Source organism: Chiloscyllium plagiosum, unplaced genomic scaffold, assembly GCF_037043375.1.
Source record: "Chiloscyllium plagiosum isolate Xiang-an unplaced genomic scaffold, Cpla_swu_hap1 HiC_scaffold_10, whole genome shotgun sequence".
Lineage (NCBI taxonomy): Eukaryota > Metazoa > Chordata > Chondrichthyes > Orectolobiformes > Hemiscylliidae > Chiloscyllium > Chiloscyllium plagiosum.
This window is the reverse complement of record NW_028270148.1, coordinates 52,326,812-52,344,696: the sequence shown is the minus strand read 5'-3', so window position 1 is coordinate 52,344,696 and position 17,885 is coordinate 52,326,812. Positions and strand designations below refer to the sequence as shown.

General features: G+C 40.6%; 1 protein-coding gene across 2 annotated transcripts in view; it reads left to right on the top strand.

Annotated features, from left to right (window-relative positions):
* The window catches only part of vash2 (vasohibin 2), a 166,665-nt gene that overhangs the window by 8,736 nt on the left and 140,044 nt on the right, over positions 1–17,885 (top strand). The window lies entirely within an intron of this gene.

Below are 17,885 nucleotides of genomic sequence, written 5' to 3'. Positions count from 1 at the left end.
GTGAGGTAGTTCACTTTGGAAGAAGTAACAGGAAGGCAGAGTAAAATTCGTGGCAGTGTAGATGAACAGAGAGATCTCGGTGTCCAGGTACATGGATCCTTGAAAGTTGTCACCCAGGTTGATAGGATTGTTAAGAAGGCATATGTTAGCCTTTATTGGTAAGGGGATTGAGTTTCAGAGCCACGAGGTCATGCTTCAGCTGTACAATACACTTGTAAGGCCACACCTGGCATATTGCGTGCAGCTCTGGTCACCGCATTATAGGAAGGATGTGGAAGCTTTGGAAAAGGTTCGGAGGAGATTTAGTAGGATGTTGCCTGGTATGGAAGGGAAGGTCTTACGAGGAAAGGCTGAGGGAACTGAAGCTGTTTTCATTGGAGAGAAGAAGGTTGAGTGGTGACTTAATTGAGACATATAAGATAATCAGAGGGTTAGAAAGGGTGGACAATACAAACCTTTTTCCTTTGATGGTGATGGCTAACACGAGGGGAAATAGCTTTAAATTGAGGGGTGATAGATTTAGCACAGATATCAGAGATAATTACTTTACTCAGAGAGTAGTAGGGGGTTGGAAAAGCTTGCCTGCAACATTAGTAGACTCGCTTTAAAGGCATTTAAATGGGCATTGGACATACATATGGATAGTAATGGAACGTTGTAGATTAGATGGACGTTGTAGGTCGGCGCAACATCTAGGTCCAAAGGGCCTGTGCTGCGCTGTAACATTCTGTGATCTATGTAGAATTGAGATTTTTGAACTGGCGAAACTTGAATGAGTATAGACATTTTGTGGCATTGTGGATGTGATTCCAGAGATGGGAAAGAAAAAGGCTATGAAAAGAGTTGAAAATGAAGATGAGACTGTTAAAATTGAGACGTTGCTTGACCCACAATGTATGTCAGCGAGAACCAGGTTTGATAGCTGAATAAGAATTGGGACAAATTACGACAGAGGCAGTTAGGTTTTGGATGGACTCAAGTTTATGGAGGATAGAAGATGGGAGACCAACGTCTTGAGTAATTGGAATACAAAAGTAATATGTTATGACTGCTGCAAATCTGAAAAATAAAAAACTGAAGATTGATGGGAGTACTCAGTGGGAATACTCCCAACCTTTGGTCATCAAGGTAATATAAGTCACAGATTTAGAAAGTGCAGTCAAAAGATCCTTGCCATCTTGCAAATCTCGCACACAGCAGACAACTTGCATCATTGCAAGAAGTAAACGTTTAAGTTGGTAGATGGGATGCCAGTCAACTAAGCTGTTTTGTCCTAGAAGGTATTGAGCTTCTTGAGTGTTGTTGGAGCTGCACTCCTCCATGAAAATGGAATGCATTCCATCGCACTCCTGGCTTGTGTCTCGAAGATGGTGGAAGGGCTTTGGAAAATTGGGAGTTGATTTACTCACCATAGAATTGTCAACCTCTGATCTGTTTGTGCAGCCATAGTATTTATGTAACTGGTACATACAGTTTCTGGTAACTCATAGATGCTGATGGTGAGGGACTTCAGTGATGATAATCATGTTGAATATCTAACAAAAGTGGTGAGAATCTATTGTTGAAGGTAGTCATTGCCTGATAATCTTGTGGCATGAATGTTTGTTACCACTTAATAAACCAAGCCTGAATGTTGTCCAGGTCTTATTGCATGTAGACATGGGCTGCTTCACTATCCAAAGAGTTTCAATTGGCATGAGCACCAATCATTTGTGAACACATCTACTTCTGTCCTTCTACTGGAGGGAACTAGCTGATGTTGGATCCAAGACAGTACCATGAGGAACTTACTTTAAATCTCTTCAGAGTCAATGCTTTATCTTCCCTTCCAACTCCATTTTGATTAAATCCTCTCTCCCTCTCCCTGCCTCTCCCTCACTGACTTATTGGTAGTGGTTAATAAGTTGAAAAGGTACCATAGATGATTTGGTAATGGGAAAGTCAAGACTTTGAGGAATTCCTGCAGAAATGTCCTAGATTGGAGATGATGGACCTCTGACAACCATAACCATCTTTTTTTATGATCCGTATGATTCCAAACAAGGGAAAGTTTGTTTCCCTTCCTGTTGTGGAACAGACCAAAACCCCACAAATATGATAAGAAGATAGTCTAAGTTCTAACTTTTTTTCTTATTCTAAAGGTAAATGTAAGGTGTTGTGTTTCGGATGCAGTTGGATTAGAGTTGAAGAGTGTGGTGCTAGAAAAAAACAGCTGGTCAGGCATCATCCGAAAAGCAGGAGAATTGACATAAGCTCTTCATCAGGAATGCCTGAAACGTCGATTCTCCTGCTCCTCAGGTGCTGCCTGCCTGGCTGTGCTTTTCCAGCACTACACTCTTGAACTCTGATCTCCAGCATCTGTAGTCCTCACTTTCTCCCTGCAATTGGGTTAGTCAAACTACCAACTTGAAATAAAGTACACTGTATTCATTCACTATAATTAAAATACAGATAGCATAAACATAAAAAGAATTGGATTAACCCGTAACTCTATCAAAACGCTTAACAAAATAATGTATATTAAATACCACTATTTAACTGTTCCAATATAGTACCATACCATAAACACATTCCTGCAAAGGCAAATTCAGCAAAATAGATTGTCTCACATGCAATTATCGCAGCAGGAAGAGAATCCCAGCTTTTAGCTGTAGCAGAGAGAGGAATTAGAGCTTCTACATCCAGCTTCTAGACCCAGCAACTGCTACTGAAGGATAAAACTAAACTAAAATCCTGGTTCTGTGGGAGCCTGACCCCACCCATTCAGGCTGCTTCTATTGTTCCAACTTTAAAAATAAACTCCAAGGCTTCACAAGTTGTTTACTTTATTGGCTTTGGAGCAGATCACTCATACCTCTCTGTGTAAAAAAAACACAGGGCAAAATGCACCTCTTAAAGCCATAGGATTGTTACACTTAGTCCCATTGACTTCAATCTTACTAAGGATCCTTTATGAAGCATTTAGCCAAATGCTGTCTTGATGCCATGGACAGTCCCTCTCACATCCATCCCCCACACCTCCTGCCCACCTTGAATCCAGCTCTTTTATTCTCCTTTGAATAAAGACTGTAATGAGGCCTGAAGCCAAATAGCCCTAGCAGAAAACAAACTGGGCGTTGAAGGCAGGATTTCTTTCAGGGTCACCTTCCCATCACCGTTACCTAAGCGTAGACAAATGGGGTACTAGTTGCCTGGATTGGATTTGCCCTTGTTTATTTGTGGATAGGTCACACTTAGCTAATTTTCTACTTTATACGGTGACACAGCGGTTAGGACTGCTGACACACAGCGCCAGAGACCCGGGTTCAATTCCCGCCTCAGGCGACTGACTGTGTGGAGTTTGCACATTCTCCCTGTGTCTGCGTGGGTTTCCTCTGGGTGCTCTGGTTTCCTCCCACAGTCCAAAGATATGCAGGTCAGGTGAATTGGCCATGCTAAATTGTCCGTAGTGTTAGGTAAGGGGTAAATGTAGGGTTATGGGTGGGTTGTGCTTCGGCGGGTCGGTGTGGACTTGTTGGGCCGAAGGGCCTGTTTCTACACTGTAAAGTAATCTAATCTAAAGTAATCTAATCTAATAGTGTAAAATGACGGTTGTATCTGTACTGGAACAGTTTGCCTAGGTCTGGAAATCCAGTACTTAACACTGCACCTTGTTCTTGAGTGCCTTGTAACAGTATTAATAGCCAGACACATCTTGTGGCTTTGTGACTTATTTGGAAAATGCTGTGTTGCCCCTTATTAAATATCTACTCAAAGTTCAGCATTTAGACACTATTCAGTATGCTAGTTACCTCCTCAAATGATTCAGTTAGATAAGTTACAGATGGGACTAATCATCCTCCATGCTTGCTGACACTCTGATTACCTGACATCACTGTGTAATATACTCAGAAACTATCTATTTTTAAGATGCTAGTCATTTGTAAACAATACTCATTAAATCAAGTAACTTTTAAAAGCAGTTTTAAACATTATAACAGAGAAAAAGAACATGGCTGAAGTAATTACGTTGGATGAAACTTTCTCTTTTTATTTATAATATGACACCAGAGCTGAGAGGATCTGCAATTTGGGTGCATTTGATCTGCAAGTTGACAGTTTATCTTATCTGATTGTGCTTGGCAAGGCATTCATTCAGAGTGCAAGACCTGGATGATATGTGAATCTACACTCATTCAAGCTAGTAACAAGGGAACATGGCAGTGGAATGTGTATTTGACACTGACTTTGATTTAGAAATTCCGAAGATGCATTTGTCTGTCTCTGGAGGTTGTCTCTAGCTCAAAGTTAAGCTGCCAGTCCAGGTCACTGAAATGAGGAAGAATGTCATGGAAGCCCAAGAATGTTTCATATGAAATTATCTTTAAAATGCTCAGAAGCTCCATGTTATCTTCCTTTTGGTCTGAATTTTCGTTTAAGAACTATTATTTGTTTTTGGAGAAATGTAGAGCCTGTCTGAGAGTGGCATGGAAAGGGTTTGAGATGAAACTCTGCTTCCGAAAAAAAATGCCAGCTAGCTATTGCATTGATCCTTTACAGATGGCACCCTCTTCATTACACCTTGTTTCTTAATGCCCCTCATTAATGTTTCTGTATTTCTGTATATTTTAATATATTCCAGTCGATTTTCCTTAGCATTGTCAGCTTTAGATTTGTCACACATCCTCCCTTTCTTTTTCGAGTCACATTTAAATTTTTATTATTTAAAAACACTACCATTTAAGGAATTCTAACCTTTGTTGTAGCTTCTCTGTTAGTTGTGGGAATGATTCCTTTATGTATCCTGACCATGTCCTATTTGAACAATTCCCACTATGGGTGGAATCATTTTTGTTAGGTAGGTGTCTCATGTGCTGCCTACAGATCATCAACACACCCTCATTCACTCCTAGTCAGCAGATCTGCAGGATCCCGTGTCCGTCAGATCCTTGTAGGTAGGCACTTGTTGGACACCAGTGGATCATCCTGATAACTGAGGTCCTTGGGATAGAATGCCCTGCTGCCTGGAGTTGCTGATAGTTCCAGAACACACCATCCAGCAAGAAAAACCAGTAACACTTAGTAATGAATGTACTGGCACATACAAGAAGGGTTACACCAGTATATGTCAGCCATAAGTCTTTTCTTGACAAACCTTTCCATCTGAACAGAACGACGAAGGAAGGTCTGGCTGCTGCTGGTGCAGTATCCCCAAGACTCCCGGAGCAGCATCCAAATACGAAGATGGGTTGTTTTAGCACTGGAGGGAGACAGGGTGGGAAGAATGTCAGAAGTCGGGTGAGGAAGGGGACGCTCTTTGTCTGATGTCCATGCTCTCAATCATGCATATGTTAGCACAGATTAAGGAACCACCCCATCGCCAACTGACATATAGCTTTTGCAAGATTACGTTCATTCTTGCCATCTTTCAGTTAGCCTACTTGGGCTGAGGAAATTGGAGCTCAAGAGGAGGTCAGCTCCAAGCAATCCTTGAGTAACTGTTCTCTTGAGGATTAGATCTGGAGGTGGAATACTGGAAAGGTTGCTTGTAGATTCCTGCCCAGAACTTTCTTCAGTGGAAATAGAAAGGTGTCAAGTATCTGTCTGTCCCAATGACCAACCACTTTCCTTGTCTACTGTGACCTGGGATGATTTCACCCCCTGCATGCATTTCTTTAGCAGCCAATTATTTTTCCTTCCAGTTTATTTAGACTACTTATCTAGTTAGACTAATGAGCTATTTTATTTGAATGAATTTATATTGTTTACAATGGAGTATAAGTTGACTGAAAGATAAATTTCTTGCTGAAACTGTAAATAGGAGCAAGATTATGTAAGATGCTGTTACGTATGACTGCCTGAACCTTGGATATTTATCAAGCTTTCTACTGATCTGGGATATATTTTTACTGCAGCAGCAGCGTGGAAAGAGATTGGGTCAGCATTGTGCACTGTACAGCAGAATTGATTAGCAACGTTTGATCACATTTTAGATTATGGAGCTATTCATTACAGTCTAATTGAGAAATAATTCAGGGTTTTCTGGATGTGGAAATCGCATTTACTATGAGATGTGGGCATTTTTTTGGGAATTACTGGAAATCAGTCATTTTTAAAAAAATGAGATGACTGGATTGTGTGGAATAAAAACGAACTGATATGGTTACATATCTAATGTACATCCTCTGAATACTACAAACATAATTTCAGCATCAGTAATGATCGTGTAAAGAATCATCATTTAAGTAGCATCTGAGTTTTCTGATCATTCAAATATTATTGTGGGACACTCTTGATAATGAGCACTACCAGGCAAAAAAATTCAGATAGTTCAACCATGTTGAGTGAGTGTAGGAACACGATTTGTTTTTACTTCAACTCCCACTTTGTAATCATCTTCAGAGAAATGAATTTCAATCCTTTGTTGAACAAGGATTGCTTTTCTTCACATTTTGATTTTGTTCAACAATCCTGAAACACTAGCAGAGTTTAATCAAGAGATGAGGAAAGTTACAATATCAAGTATTTGCAGTGTAACATGACAGTTATCGTTTGTACAGGTACTACAAAGTGGAATGCACTTCTACATTGTTTATAAATCTTTATGCAGATAAAATAAGTTACAAACATAGAAGTTGCAAATTTGGCTCTGTATAGCTAGTAGTTTTGGTGTGGTGAGTGCAGGGAAAAATGGCGTCTTTGCTGTTGTTATCCACTTCTAGCAGAGCCCACACTTTGCATCACAGGGTTTAGGCCATTAGGGTAGTGTTCCAAGCCTATATTGGAAATTTGCAGCGTAGGCCGTTCATGCCATCAATCAGCACCTAACCCTAAGGTGACTCACCATTTGCCACTTTCAACTTACTTAACATAATTTATTAAACGTGCAGAACTACATATGCTCAGCGACATGAGGAATCCTGACCATTGATGACAAATTAAAAGCATCTTCATTAATTTGGTTTATCACTTTCTACCAGTTCTTGTTCAGTTGTCGTTAGTAGTGTGTAATTGGAGGAGATTGTAAATGTTTGGCAAAGTCTAGAAATCTAGGCACTAAATGTTGAGACAGCATTGTTTGTTACTGTGAGGAGAGTCATTTCAGACTCAAAGTTGACTCTGTTTGTCTCTCCACTGTTGCTGCCAGACCTGCTGAGTTTCTCTTGTGTTTGTTGTCTTCCCTCCAGATAGAACGTACATATGGTTAGCACACTACCCCCACAGTGCTGAATCTGATCAATTGTACACACAATAAACAGTACAAAACTGTAGCAGTTATCCCAGTTTATGTCTTTGGTGCTTGCCTTGCAAGTGTACCCATTGGGGAAGCACTCTGTTAGAGTACTAAACTAGGCAAAGGCAACTGCAGGGCAGATGGGCCTCAGGTGGCATTGACTACCATGGGTATCTGCTTCCACTATTTCCTTAATGCTTTGTTTTCAGCAGCTGCTGGTCCCTGTGGCCTTTAGTGCAGATCTGAGAATCCTGCAGTACATTCCCTGACCCTTGCACCTTTTTGGTTGCTCCCTCCAGTCTTTGTCTTGTCTTCTATTTGCTCAGCATGCACCTTGCCTTTAAAAAGATTTGTCTCACTTGAAATACTGTAGTGCAAACTAATTTATATGGTGCTGGCCTGAGCCCCTGCTGAGCTATGCAGCCACTCTGCATCGGATTTGATGCTGGCTACAGCTAACATAAAGTTTGTGTATTGCCTGCATCACTTTGTGCATGTGATTAGTGCCTGTGCAGTACCTCCACCTTCACACATCTAATTTTGTTCCCGATACTTTCTTCCTCCTCCACCAATTCCTTCCTTTATATCCAGTTTTATCTGAATGATGGTAGCGATTGTTGTTGTTCCACAGACACTGGAGGTTCTATCAAGCTATTCAACTGTGGTAATATTGTAATCTCATAGGATCTGTTCTCGCCTGATATATCCATGCTTACTTGCCACTAAAAGTAAGATGATGATTGTTCTCCTGCACTTAACTCAGGATTTCCACGACCAAATAGGCCCACTCTCTTTGAAAAGAGATTCACTTGCCCTGATGTCTCATACCAATCTTGGACCTCAAGACTTTCTGCACACTTAATAATCAGGACAATCCAAACTCCTGACTGCTCTTTTCAGATTTTGTTAAATATTTTCAAGTTTGTTTTTCTGCTTCTGTATATGTAATTGATGATGATGTGAATTGATCTGCACGTACCTAAACTGCTGCCCAAACCTAAACTGTTGATTGCCTCCACCTTACTTGCTTTGCCCAGTCTCTGCCACAATAATTGCACTTGCATTTCCCTCAATTCCCACCATTGCCTGCTCCACTGAGCATACTGTGCTGCCATTCTCCAACCTTTTCACAACTCCAGGTTTGACTGCTTCTGTTAGAAATCCTCAGGTTCACTGTACTGTTTACCAAGGTGACTGTTGCTTATACCCTCACAGTATCATCTCAACTCGAACTTGCATAACATTAAATTTGCCAGAAGTTAAAATGCCTAACTTATTCGCTTTTGTCACCAACACGAAAGCATGAGATACACATGGGAAACCAGCTACCAGTCCTTCAGGACCGGCAGTTTATTTGTGATAATTTTTCAGTCATTAAGGAAGGGCCCTTGAATGTAATAGCTAATTATGTCATTTTTACTCTGCTTGCCATTAAGTCTAGGTTTTTTAAAATTTGAACAAGTGACCTCATAAATACTTGGCTGGTTTTATTGGAATACTTGCGTTTTGAGTAGCAGATGTGATAGTTTCAACCCCACATCAGAGCTAGAAGCTTTAGGTTCAGGTCTCACTCGAGGACTTATTGCATAATGAAGGAGCATTCATGATGAGGTTCAATAGATTGATAATCAGCCTGTTAATCCTCTGACATCTCCCTGCTATTTACAAAGGGAAAAAGATGTGTGTGAAGGCACAAAACAAATAATACCACCTTAAGGCAGCCCTTGCAGGAACTAGTAAACTCTCTGATTGATCTAAGATTCAAAATAAAGTCATAATAAAGAACAACTTCATTCTTGGTTAAAACAACTCAAAAGAAACTATTGCAAATCTGCCCTAAGTGTCTATTTAAAGTATAACAATTTAGAATAGTTTCTCTTGGAGGCAGTGGTATAGCCATAATGGACAGTATGGCTGAACTCTGGGTTTATGTTCATGTTCAAATCCCTTCATGACAGATGATGTAATTTGAATTCAGTAAAATCTGGAATTAAAAGTTAATCTAATGATGGCAACGTTACATGTCGATTGTTGTAAATGCCCATTAGGTTCACTACAGTCCTTTAGGGAAGAAAATCTGCCATCCTTACCTGGTCTAGCCTGCTTGTGAATGCAGACCCACAGCAATGTGCTTGATTTACTGCTTAACTGCTCTCTGAAATGGCCTATCAAGCCATTCAGTTCAAAGGGCAATTGGGAATGGGCAGCAAATTTTGCCTTGCTTGCAGCACACAAGTGTCAGGAAAGAATATATAAAAAAGTTATCTAATCTCGTTCAAAGAGGTTGAATGTTCTATGTCACCTGTGCTGACAAGAGGTGCAGTTCCAAAAGCAGTGAACAGGCTCCAGCAGAAGTTGTTCCTCATGAGAGAGTCATAGAGTCAGGGTTATACAGCATGGAAACAGATGCTTCAGTCCAATTCATCCATGCCGACCAGATATCCAAAATTAATCTAGTCCCATTTGCCAGCATTTGGCCCATATCCCTCTAAACCCTTTCTATTCAAATACCCAATCAGATGTTTTGTAAATGTTGTCATTTTACCAGCCTCCACTACTTCCTCTGGCAGCTCATTCCATACATGCATCACCCTCTGCATGAAAAAAATTGCCCCTTAGGTCCCTTTTAAATCTTTCCCCTCTCATCTTAAACCTCTGCCCTCCAGTTTCGGACTCCCCCACCTTGAGAAAAAGACCTTGTCCATTTACCCTATCCCTGCCCCTCATGATTTAATAAACCTCTATAAGGTCACCCCCTCAGCCTCCAACACTTCAGGGACAATAGCCCCAGCCTATTCAGCCTCTCCCTATAGCTCAAGCTCTCCAACACTGACACATCCTTGTAAATCTTTTCTGAACCCTTTTGAGTTTCACAACATCCTTCCTATAGCAAGTAGACCCAGAATTGAATGCAGTATTCCAAAAGTGGCCAAACCATTGTTCTGTATAGCCTCAATGTGACCTCCCAGCTCCTATATTCAATGCACTGACCAATAAAGCAAGTATACCAAATGCCTTCCTCACTATCCTATCTACCAGGTACTCTTATTTTCTAGGAAATATAAACCTGCATTCCAAGATGTCTGTTCAGCAACACTCCCCAGGACCTTCCCATTAAGTGTACAAGTCCTGCTAAGATTTGCTTTCCCAAAATGCAGCAACTCACATTTATCTAAATTAAACTCCATCTGCCACTCCTCAGCCCATTGGCCCATCTAATCAAGGTCCCATTGAAGTCGAAGGTAACCTTCTTGACTGTCCACTACACCACCAATTTTGGTGTCATCAACAAACTTAGTAACTATACCTCCTATGTTCACATCCAAATCCTTTATATAAATGACGAAAAGCAGTGGACCCAGCACTGATCCTTGTGGCACTCCAATGGTCACAGTTCAGGCCTTCAGTCTGAAAAGCAACCCTCCACTACCACCTCACGTCTTCTACGTTGAGCCAGTTCTGTATCCAAATGGCGGCTACTTTCTTTATTCCATGTGATCTAACCTTGCTAACCAGTCTGCATGTGGAACCTTGTTGAACACCTTACTGAAGGCCATACAGACCACATCCTTGTTTACCTCTAATTAGATGCTTGGGGCAGATTGACAATTGTTACTTTTGCTTTGTTTCAGTCAAGAATATGTTCAATTGTAAAATGTTTCTGCCTTGTTAAACACTATAGTGTTAAATTGAGGGGAGGTTAATTACAGCAGTATTGGGCTGGAACTGGAGGAATTAGATTGGGGATGGCTGTTTGAGAGTAAATCTACATTTGACATGTGGGAGTCTTTTAAAATTATTAACTCCAGCAACAAACAACGTTTCCCCTCATCATACCCTCAATACGTACAACAGGGTAATAGAACAGAATGCAGAATATAATGTTACAGCTACAGAGAAGGTGCAGAGAAAGATCAACTCTTAAGTTCTGAGATGTCCATTCATAAGTCTGATAACAGAGAGGAGGAAACTGTTCTTAAGTCTGTTGGTATATGTTTTCAAACTTTCATATCTTCTGCCTAATGGATGAGGGTGGAAGAGGGTATGACCGGGGGGAGGTGGATCTTTAATTGTGCTGGCAGCTTTCCTGAGGCAGCAGGAAGTGTAGACAGAATCAAAGGAAAGAAGGCTGGTTTTCATGATGGACTGGGCTGCGTTCACAACTCTTAAGTTTTTGCAGATTTGGGCAGAGCAGTTGCCATGCCAAGCAGTGATGCATCAGGACAGCATGCTTTTTATGGTGCATCTTTAGAAATTGGTAAGAGACATTGTGAACATGCTAAATTTCCTTAGCCTTCTGAGGAAGTAGGAACGTTAGTATACTTTCTTGACTGTAGTGTCGACATGATGGATCAGGACAGATTGTTAGTGATATTTACTCCAAGGAACCTGAAGCTCTTGGCCACCTCCACCTCAACACCATTGACACAGACAGGGGGCGTGTCCTCCACTCTGCTCTCTGAAGTTGATGACCAGCTTCTTTGTTTTGCTGATGTTGAGGAAGAGATTGTTGTCTTTACATTGTGCCACTAAGCTCTCTATTTCTTTCCTAGACATAATGTAACTTGCAATTAAATAATATGTAATTATCATTCATTGTTGTTCAGATTTAGTCTGTCTTTTGTCTAGCATGTTATGTAGCTACTTGATATCATTAGCATTAGAAGGATTAGTGGCAGTGCATCTACTCCTAATATATCGATTGGTTGGCACCTGACATTATAAGCTTGTAAGCTGTGGTGGGATCCTCTGTCTCATGTGAGATAACAGCAGAAGTATTTGAAGATTTAATTAAATTGCAGCAGTGGACACAGCCTGAAACAATCTTCAGTTCGACAAAACGACAACCGTCTGAGGAGAAGAATGAAGAAAAACTTCATATTAGAAAACTGAGAGAGTGTACCTTTCAATATTCAGCAGCCAGCATGAAAAGGTTGCAGGACTCATAGCAGTATTAGGCCTGCCTGTAGTAGCTAGAATCTGTGAAAATTCATGTGAGGACCAAGCTGAGTCTCAAAGAAGCAAGGTGAAACAATTGCTTAAAAATACTGGAAAAACCTGAGAATCTTTTTTTGGAAGAAAAGAATGCTGATTTAAAAAAAAAATGGAGAACTAACAGTAAAAATCAAGCAATAAGCACGGAAAAATTGAAGAGTTATTATAAACATTGTTTTGAAGGGAAAATATTTTGATTATTCAACTGAAAACATTTCTTTAAGAAGCTTACTCAGTGTGACACCATTTTTTAAAAAACAGCAAATTGGTGTAAAAAGCTCAGAAGAACCAGAATAATCTTCCATAGTTCTCAACAGGATACAAAAATCATGCAGAAGAGGGAAATGGTCTGGATAAAACGGGGTTTTGTACAAAACATTAAATTGCAGTATTTCTTCATGTAGAAAATTTCAGCGATATTTAAATCTAATTATTGATGGACAAGGTTTTTTTTATGTTCACTCATGGGACATGGAAGTCACTAGCTGGCCAGTATTTATTGCCAGTCTGACTGACTGGTAGTGAGCTGTTTTCTTGGACCACTGCAGTCCACCTGCTGTGGGTCAACCTACAATGCCCTTGTAGAGAGAATTCCAAGATTTTGACCCAGCGACAGTGAAGGAACAGCAATATATTTCCAAGTCAGGATGGTGAGTGGCTTGGAGGGGAATGTGCAGGTGATGGTGTTCCCATGTATTTGCTGCCTTTGCCCTTCTTGATGAAATGGTCATGGGTTTGGAAGGTGCTGTCTGAGGATCTTTGGTGCATTTGTGCAGTGCAACATGTAGTAGTACACACTGCTGCTACTGAGCATTGGTGGTGGAGGGAGTGGATACTTATGGATGTGGTGCCAATCAATCAGACTGCTTTGTCCAGATTGGTTTCAAACATCTTGTGTATTGCTGGAGCAGCATTCGTTCAGATAAATGGGGAGTATTCCAACACACTTGTGCCTTGTGAAAGGGGGATAGGTTTTGGGGATTCAGGAGGTGAGTTACCCACCACAGAATTGCTAGCCTTTGGTCTTCTTGTAGACAGTCTGTTTACTGTAGCGAGCCCAGTTGAGTTTCCAGTTAATGGTAACCCCAAGGATGTTGTTGGTAGGGGATTCAATGATGGTGACACTGCTGAATGTTAAGGGGTGTTGGTTAAATTGTCTCTTTTTGGAGATGGTCATTGCCAGGAGAAAGTGAGGACTGCAGATGCTGGAGATCAGAGCTGAAAAATGTGTTGCTGGAAAAGGGCAGCAGGTCAGGCAGTATCCAAGGAGCAGGAGAATCGACGTTTCGGGCATAAACCCTTCTTCAGGATAGTCATTGCCACGCATTTTTGTGACACAAACGTTACTTGCCACTTGTCAGCTGAAGCCTGAACATTGTTCGGATCTTGTTGCATTTGATTTGATATCTGAGGAGTGCTGATCGTTGTACAATCATCAGCGAACATTCCTGTCTCTGAGCTTATGACAGAGGGAAGGCCATTGATAAAGCAGTTAAAGATGGTTGGGCCCAGGACAGTACCCTGAGGACCTCCTCCTGAGATGACTGACCACAACCTGCTTCCCATGTGTCAGGTATGAATCATATCTTTTGTGGAGCCCTGCTGGAGTTTTATGCTGTGGAATGTGATCCACCAAAATGATTGTCATAACCACCTGAGTTGATTAGGCTAATTAAAATTCAGCTACCGAGTAAAGGAACAGCAAACCACTTTAGTGCAGGAGTACAGTGCTTCACTGGAGCTTTCTAAAATGGAGTGCAATACACCAAATTCATCCGATGATTAGACCAATGAAATATTTGTCACCCAGTTGGAATTTTCTATTTCTTAACACTGCGTTAACAGGACAAGCCAAACAGGGACACATGCAAGATTTTCGAGAAGTATGTTACTCCAACCAGAACTCTATCAACAAACACATTGGCTTCGATCCCATTTACCACCCCTGAGAAAAAAACAGAAAATCACCACAGGAAGTGACATCACCAACCCAAGGAAACCATAATACATAAATAAAAAGTGGCCCATACCACCAGTGCTGAACCAGAGGCTCACTGATGATGTTACCTAGTATGGTGATGAAACACCTGAAAACAAACCTTCCAGCTCAGTGAGCTAACTTACATCCAAAATCTCAACCTGAGCTACAAATCTTCTCAAAACTTGCTAATTGCATTAACTATTAGTGAACCATAGAACTCCTATGTGGCAGCAGGCAATTTGACCCATTAACTCACTGAAGAGCATCCCACCCAGATCCATTCCCCAACTGATCCCTGTAAATCTGCATTTCCCAAGGCTAATCTACCTCTGTGGACTGTGGAAGGAAACTGGAGCACCCAGACGAAACCTGCGTAGACATGGGGAGAATGTGCAAATTCCACACAGTTGTCTGAAGCTGGGATTGAACCCAGGTCCCTTGTACTGTGAGGCAGCAGTGCTAACTACTGAGTCACTGTGCCACCCCAAGATGTACTGCACTTGGAGAAGTACCAAGTACTGGAATGGTTTAGGGAAACAAAAAATCAAACATTTTAAAAATTACTGAAGTGTGGAAAGTTGGGAAAGGAGTACCTCATTTGGTCCTCCCAACTGAGGGCTCTTTTCAATCAGCATTTGAAAGAAAATGGAGCAGACTTGAATTCATCTTCCAGATGGACAGGGAGAAAGATTAAGAAGGTGGAGGAATATCTGGGAAAACAAGTTGAGACTTTACAGCAATTCTGCTGCTGTTGCTGCAACAACTTGGTCTTTCTGACACTCATCTGATTTTCAGTGCTAATAGCTCTCATTGAATGTAGAAAATCAACATCACAACTTTTAGTACAATTGGCCAACAGGCCAACTAGTGCATTACAGCATAACTAGGATAATTCTGAAACACATAGAACTGTTTCAGATTTAATTACAGAAATTTAGAAAATTTATCAAAAGGCGACTGTCTGTGTGGAGTTTGCACATTCTACCCGTGTCTGCATGGGTTTCCTCTGGGTGCTCCGGTTTCCTCCCACAGTCCACAGATGTGCAGGTCAGGTGAATTGACCATGCTAAATTGCCCATAGTGTTAGATGCATTAGTCAGAGGGAAATGGGTCTGGGTGGGTTACTCTTCGGAGGGTCGGTGTGGACAGGTTAGGCTGAAGGGCCTGTTTCCACACTGTAGGGAATCTAATCTAATCTAAGCTAAGATACAGGTTACAAATATTAATCTCTTCTGCCCAGAAACTCTTCAGCCGTTCTAACCCTCCAACCACAAGGGATGAACTCAGATTTCTCCAGTTTCCTCATTTCCCCTCCCCCCACCTTGTCTCAGTCCCAACCCTCGAACTCAGCACCACCTTCCTAACCTGCAATCTTCTTCCTGACCTCTTCGCCCCCAACCCCACTCCGGCCTATCACCCTCACCTTAACCTCCTTCCACCTATCGCATTTCCAACGCCCCTCCCCCAAGTCCCTCCTCCCTACCTTTTATCTTAGCCTGCTTGGCACACTTTCCTCATTCCTGAAGAAGGGCTCATGCCCGAAACGTCGATTCTCCTGCTCCTTGGATGCTGCCTGACCTGCCGCGCTTTTCTAACAACACATTTTCAGCTCTGATCTCCAGCATCTGCAATCCTCACTTTCTCCTACAAATATTAACAACAAAGCTGTTATGAAAAATGATTTAATTAGCAATTCATCTTTATTTCATGAAGAAACAATTACAACTTCTAGAAAATGTGCTGTAGAAGACACATTTAATTCAATTGAAGTGATTGAATGATTTTAAAACACTGAACAGTAAAAACCACAAAAAAGTTGAAAAATCCCAGCCACAATTCTGAAGTGATACACTGAAGTCTAGCAACAACGGTTAAATATGGTGAGAAAAGAGAAAGATATTACACCTCCATACATTTTTAAAATCCCCAAATCCTTCAGACAGAGAGTTGGATTGGATTATACAGATGATACAATTCATGCAATGTAAAATTGCTTCAGGATTACGCTAAAAATTCCCAGAAGTACAAGTGAATACATTTCTTTATGCTCAAGGGCTGTTTGCAGATGATGGTTTAAATAATGTAAAAGTGACAGATGCCTTTTTGATAATTTTGTAAGAGCATTTGACAATTACTTTATATCAAGTGCCAGTTGTATAATGGAGAGAGTAAGATGATCAGGAGAATCTTTGATAACGAATAATAATAATCAGTACATTGCCAGGCTTTTGTTATCTGCAACCTGAACTAATTCAATACAGAGTTATTGTTAGAATTTCTGATTCATCTCACTTTCAAATGTTATAATCAAAAGAATATTTCACATTGGAAAGAGCTATCCAGGCAGTGCTAAAGGTCTAAATTCAAACACCAATCAAAGAAACAATGGTAGCAGCAAGCTAACCTAGTTCAAAGCTCATCAGACCTTGTCAACTTACTAAAGTACCAAAACAGCAAAACATCATATGATAGACCAACACAAAATAACTTTAAATCCTTTGACTCTAGAAGTTACTCTTCCAGATATAGAATTAAAAAGAAAACAGAGACACAGGGATTAACATTTCGCAGTAAACATCTTTGAAACAAAACCCATAATACCAGGACGTACCTTCATTAGATATGAATCAACCTTTCTGAAGAGTGATACATGCTCCGTGTGAACCAGATATGATCCTGATCGTACTGGTTATCTGTTATCCAACCACTTTCAAACTTGACACTGGGACAAGTGATTCTACTTTCTCTGAGAAAATTCCATAGTTCAGTAGAATTAATCTGTAACTGTCTGAGAGAAATTTGCATAGAGGGGGTAGAATATGACTTGAAGGAATTCAGGGACAAATGCTATGTGGTACAGGTGCACTTATGCAGAAACCAGCATTTCTCCATTCTGGGCAGAAATACATGGTTCACTCTTAAAATTGTATAGTACACTGACAAACCTCAACCAGGTAGGAAGCCAAACAACAATGATAAATGTACCGTCACTCAACGTAAAGACTTCACAGATCCCAGAAGAATGTTTGTTGAGACTGTGAGGAAAAAAAGCCACTCAAGATTAATTACATTTGGTATTTGACAACTCTATGATTTGACAGATCAGACAATATTACTGATATTTCACAGGTTTGGAACAATTATTCAGTTGCCTTCTAACTTGCAATTACAAGATCTGATCATGGAATACCTTGACAATATGTCAACCAGGGCACAGTGGTAAACCCTGAATAGGGTGAATTCAACTGTTTTTGAAGAAGCAACATCAAAACAGCAGGTTGGCTTTACTCTATGATTGTCACTTTATCAAGTTTAATGTCAACCAAAAATGTACAAACAGGAATGAACAGATCATAAGTGAGGTATACCTTATAACCGTGTCAGATGGGGAAAGTTCATTCTTTTAGATACACAACCATATTCTCTGGCCTAATTTGAGGGAAAATATAGTTCCTCCAACAGATACAAATATTCAAGAGCAGCATCAATTCCAGAAAATGTCATCAGCAAGGATAATTGAGGGAAATCAAAACTCTACCTAGATTGCATTGTGGCAATGTATGGGACCTGAATATTTCTTCAAATAATAAGAGTTTCAATCCAACAGACTTGTCAGTCATTTATAAACTCAAAAGACTTGGTGGTAGAAGTGAGTTCAGGATAGTGATAAACCTCCTTTCATGATTTCAAACAATT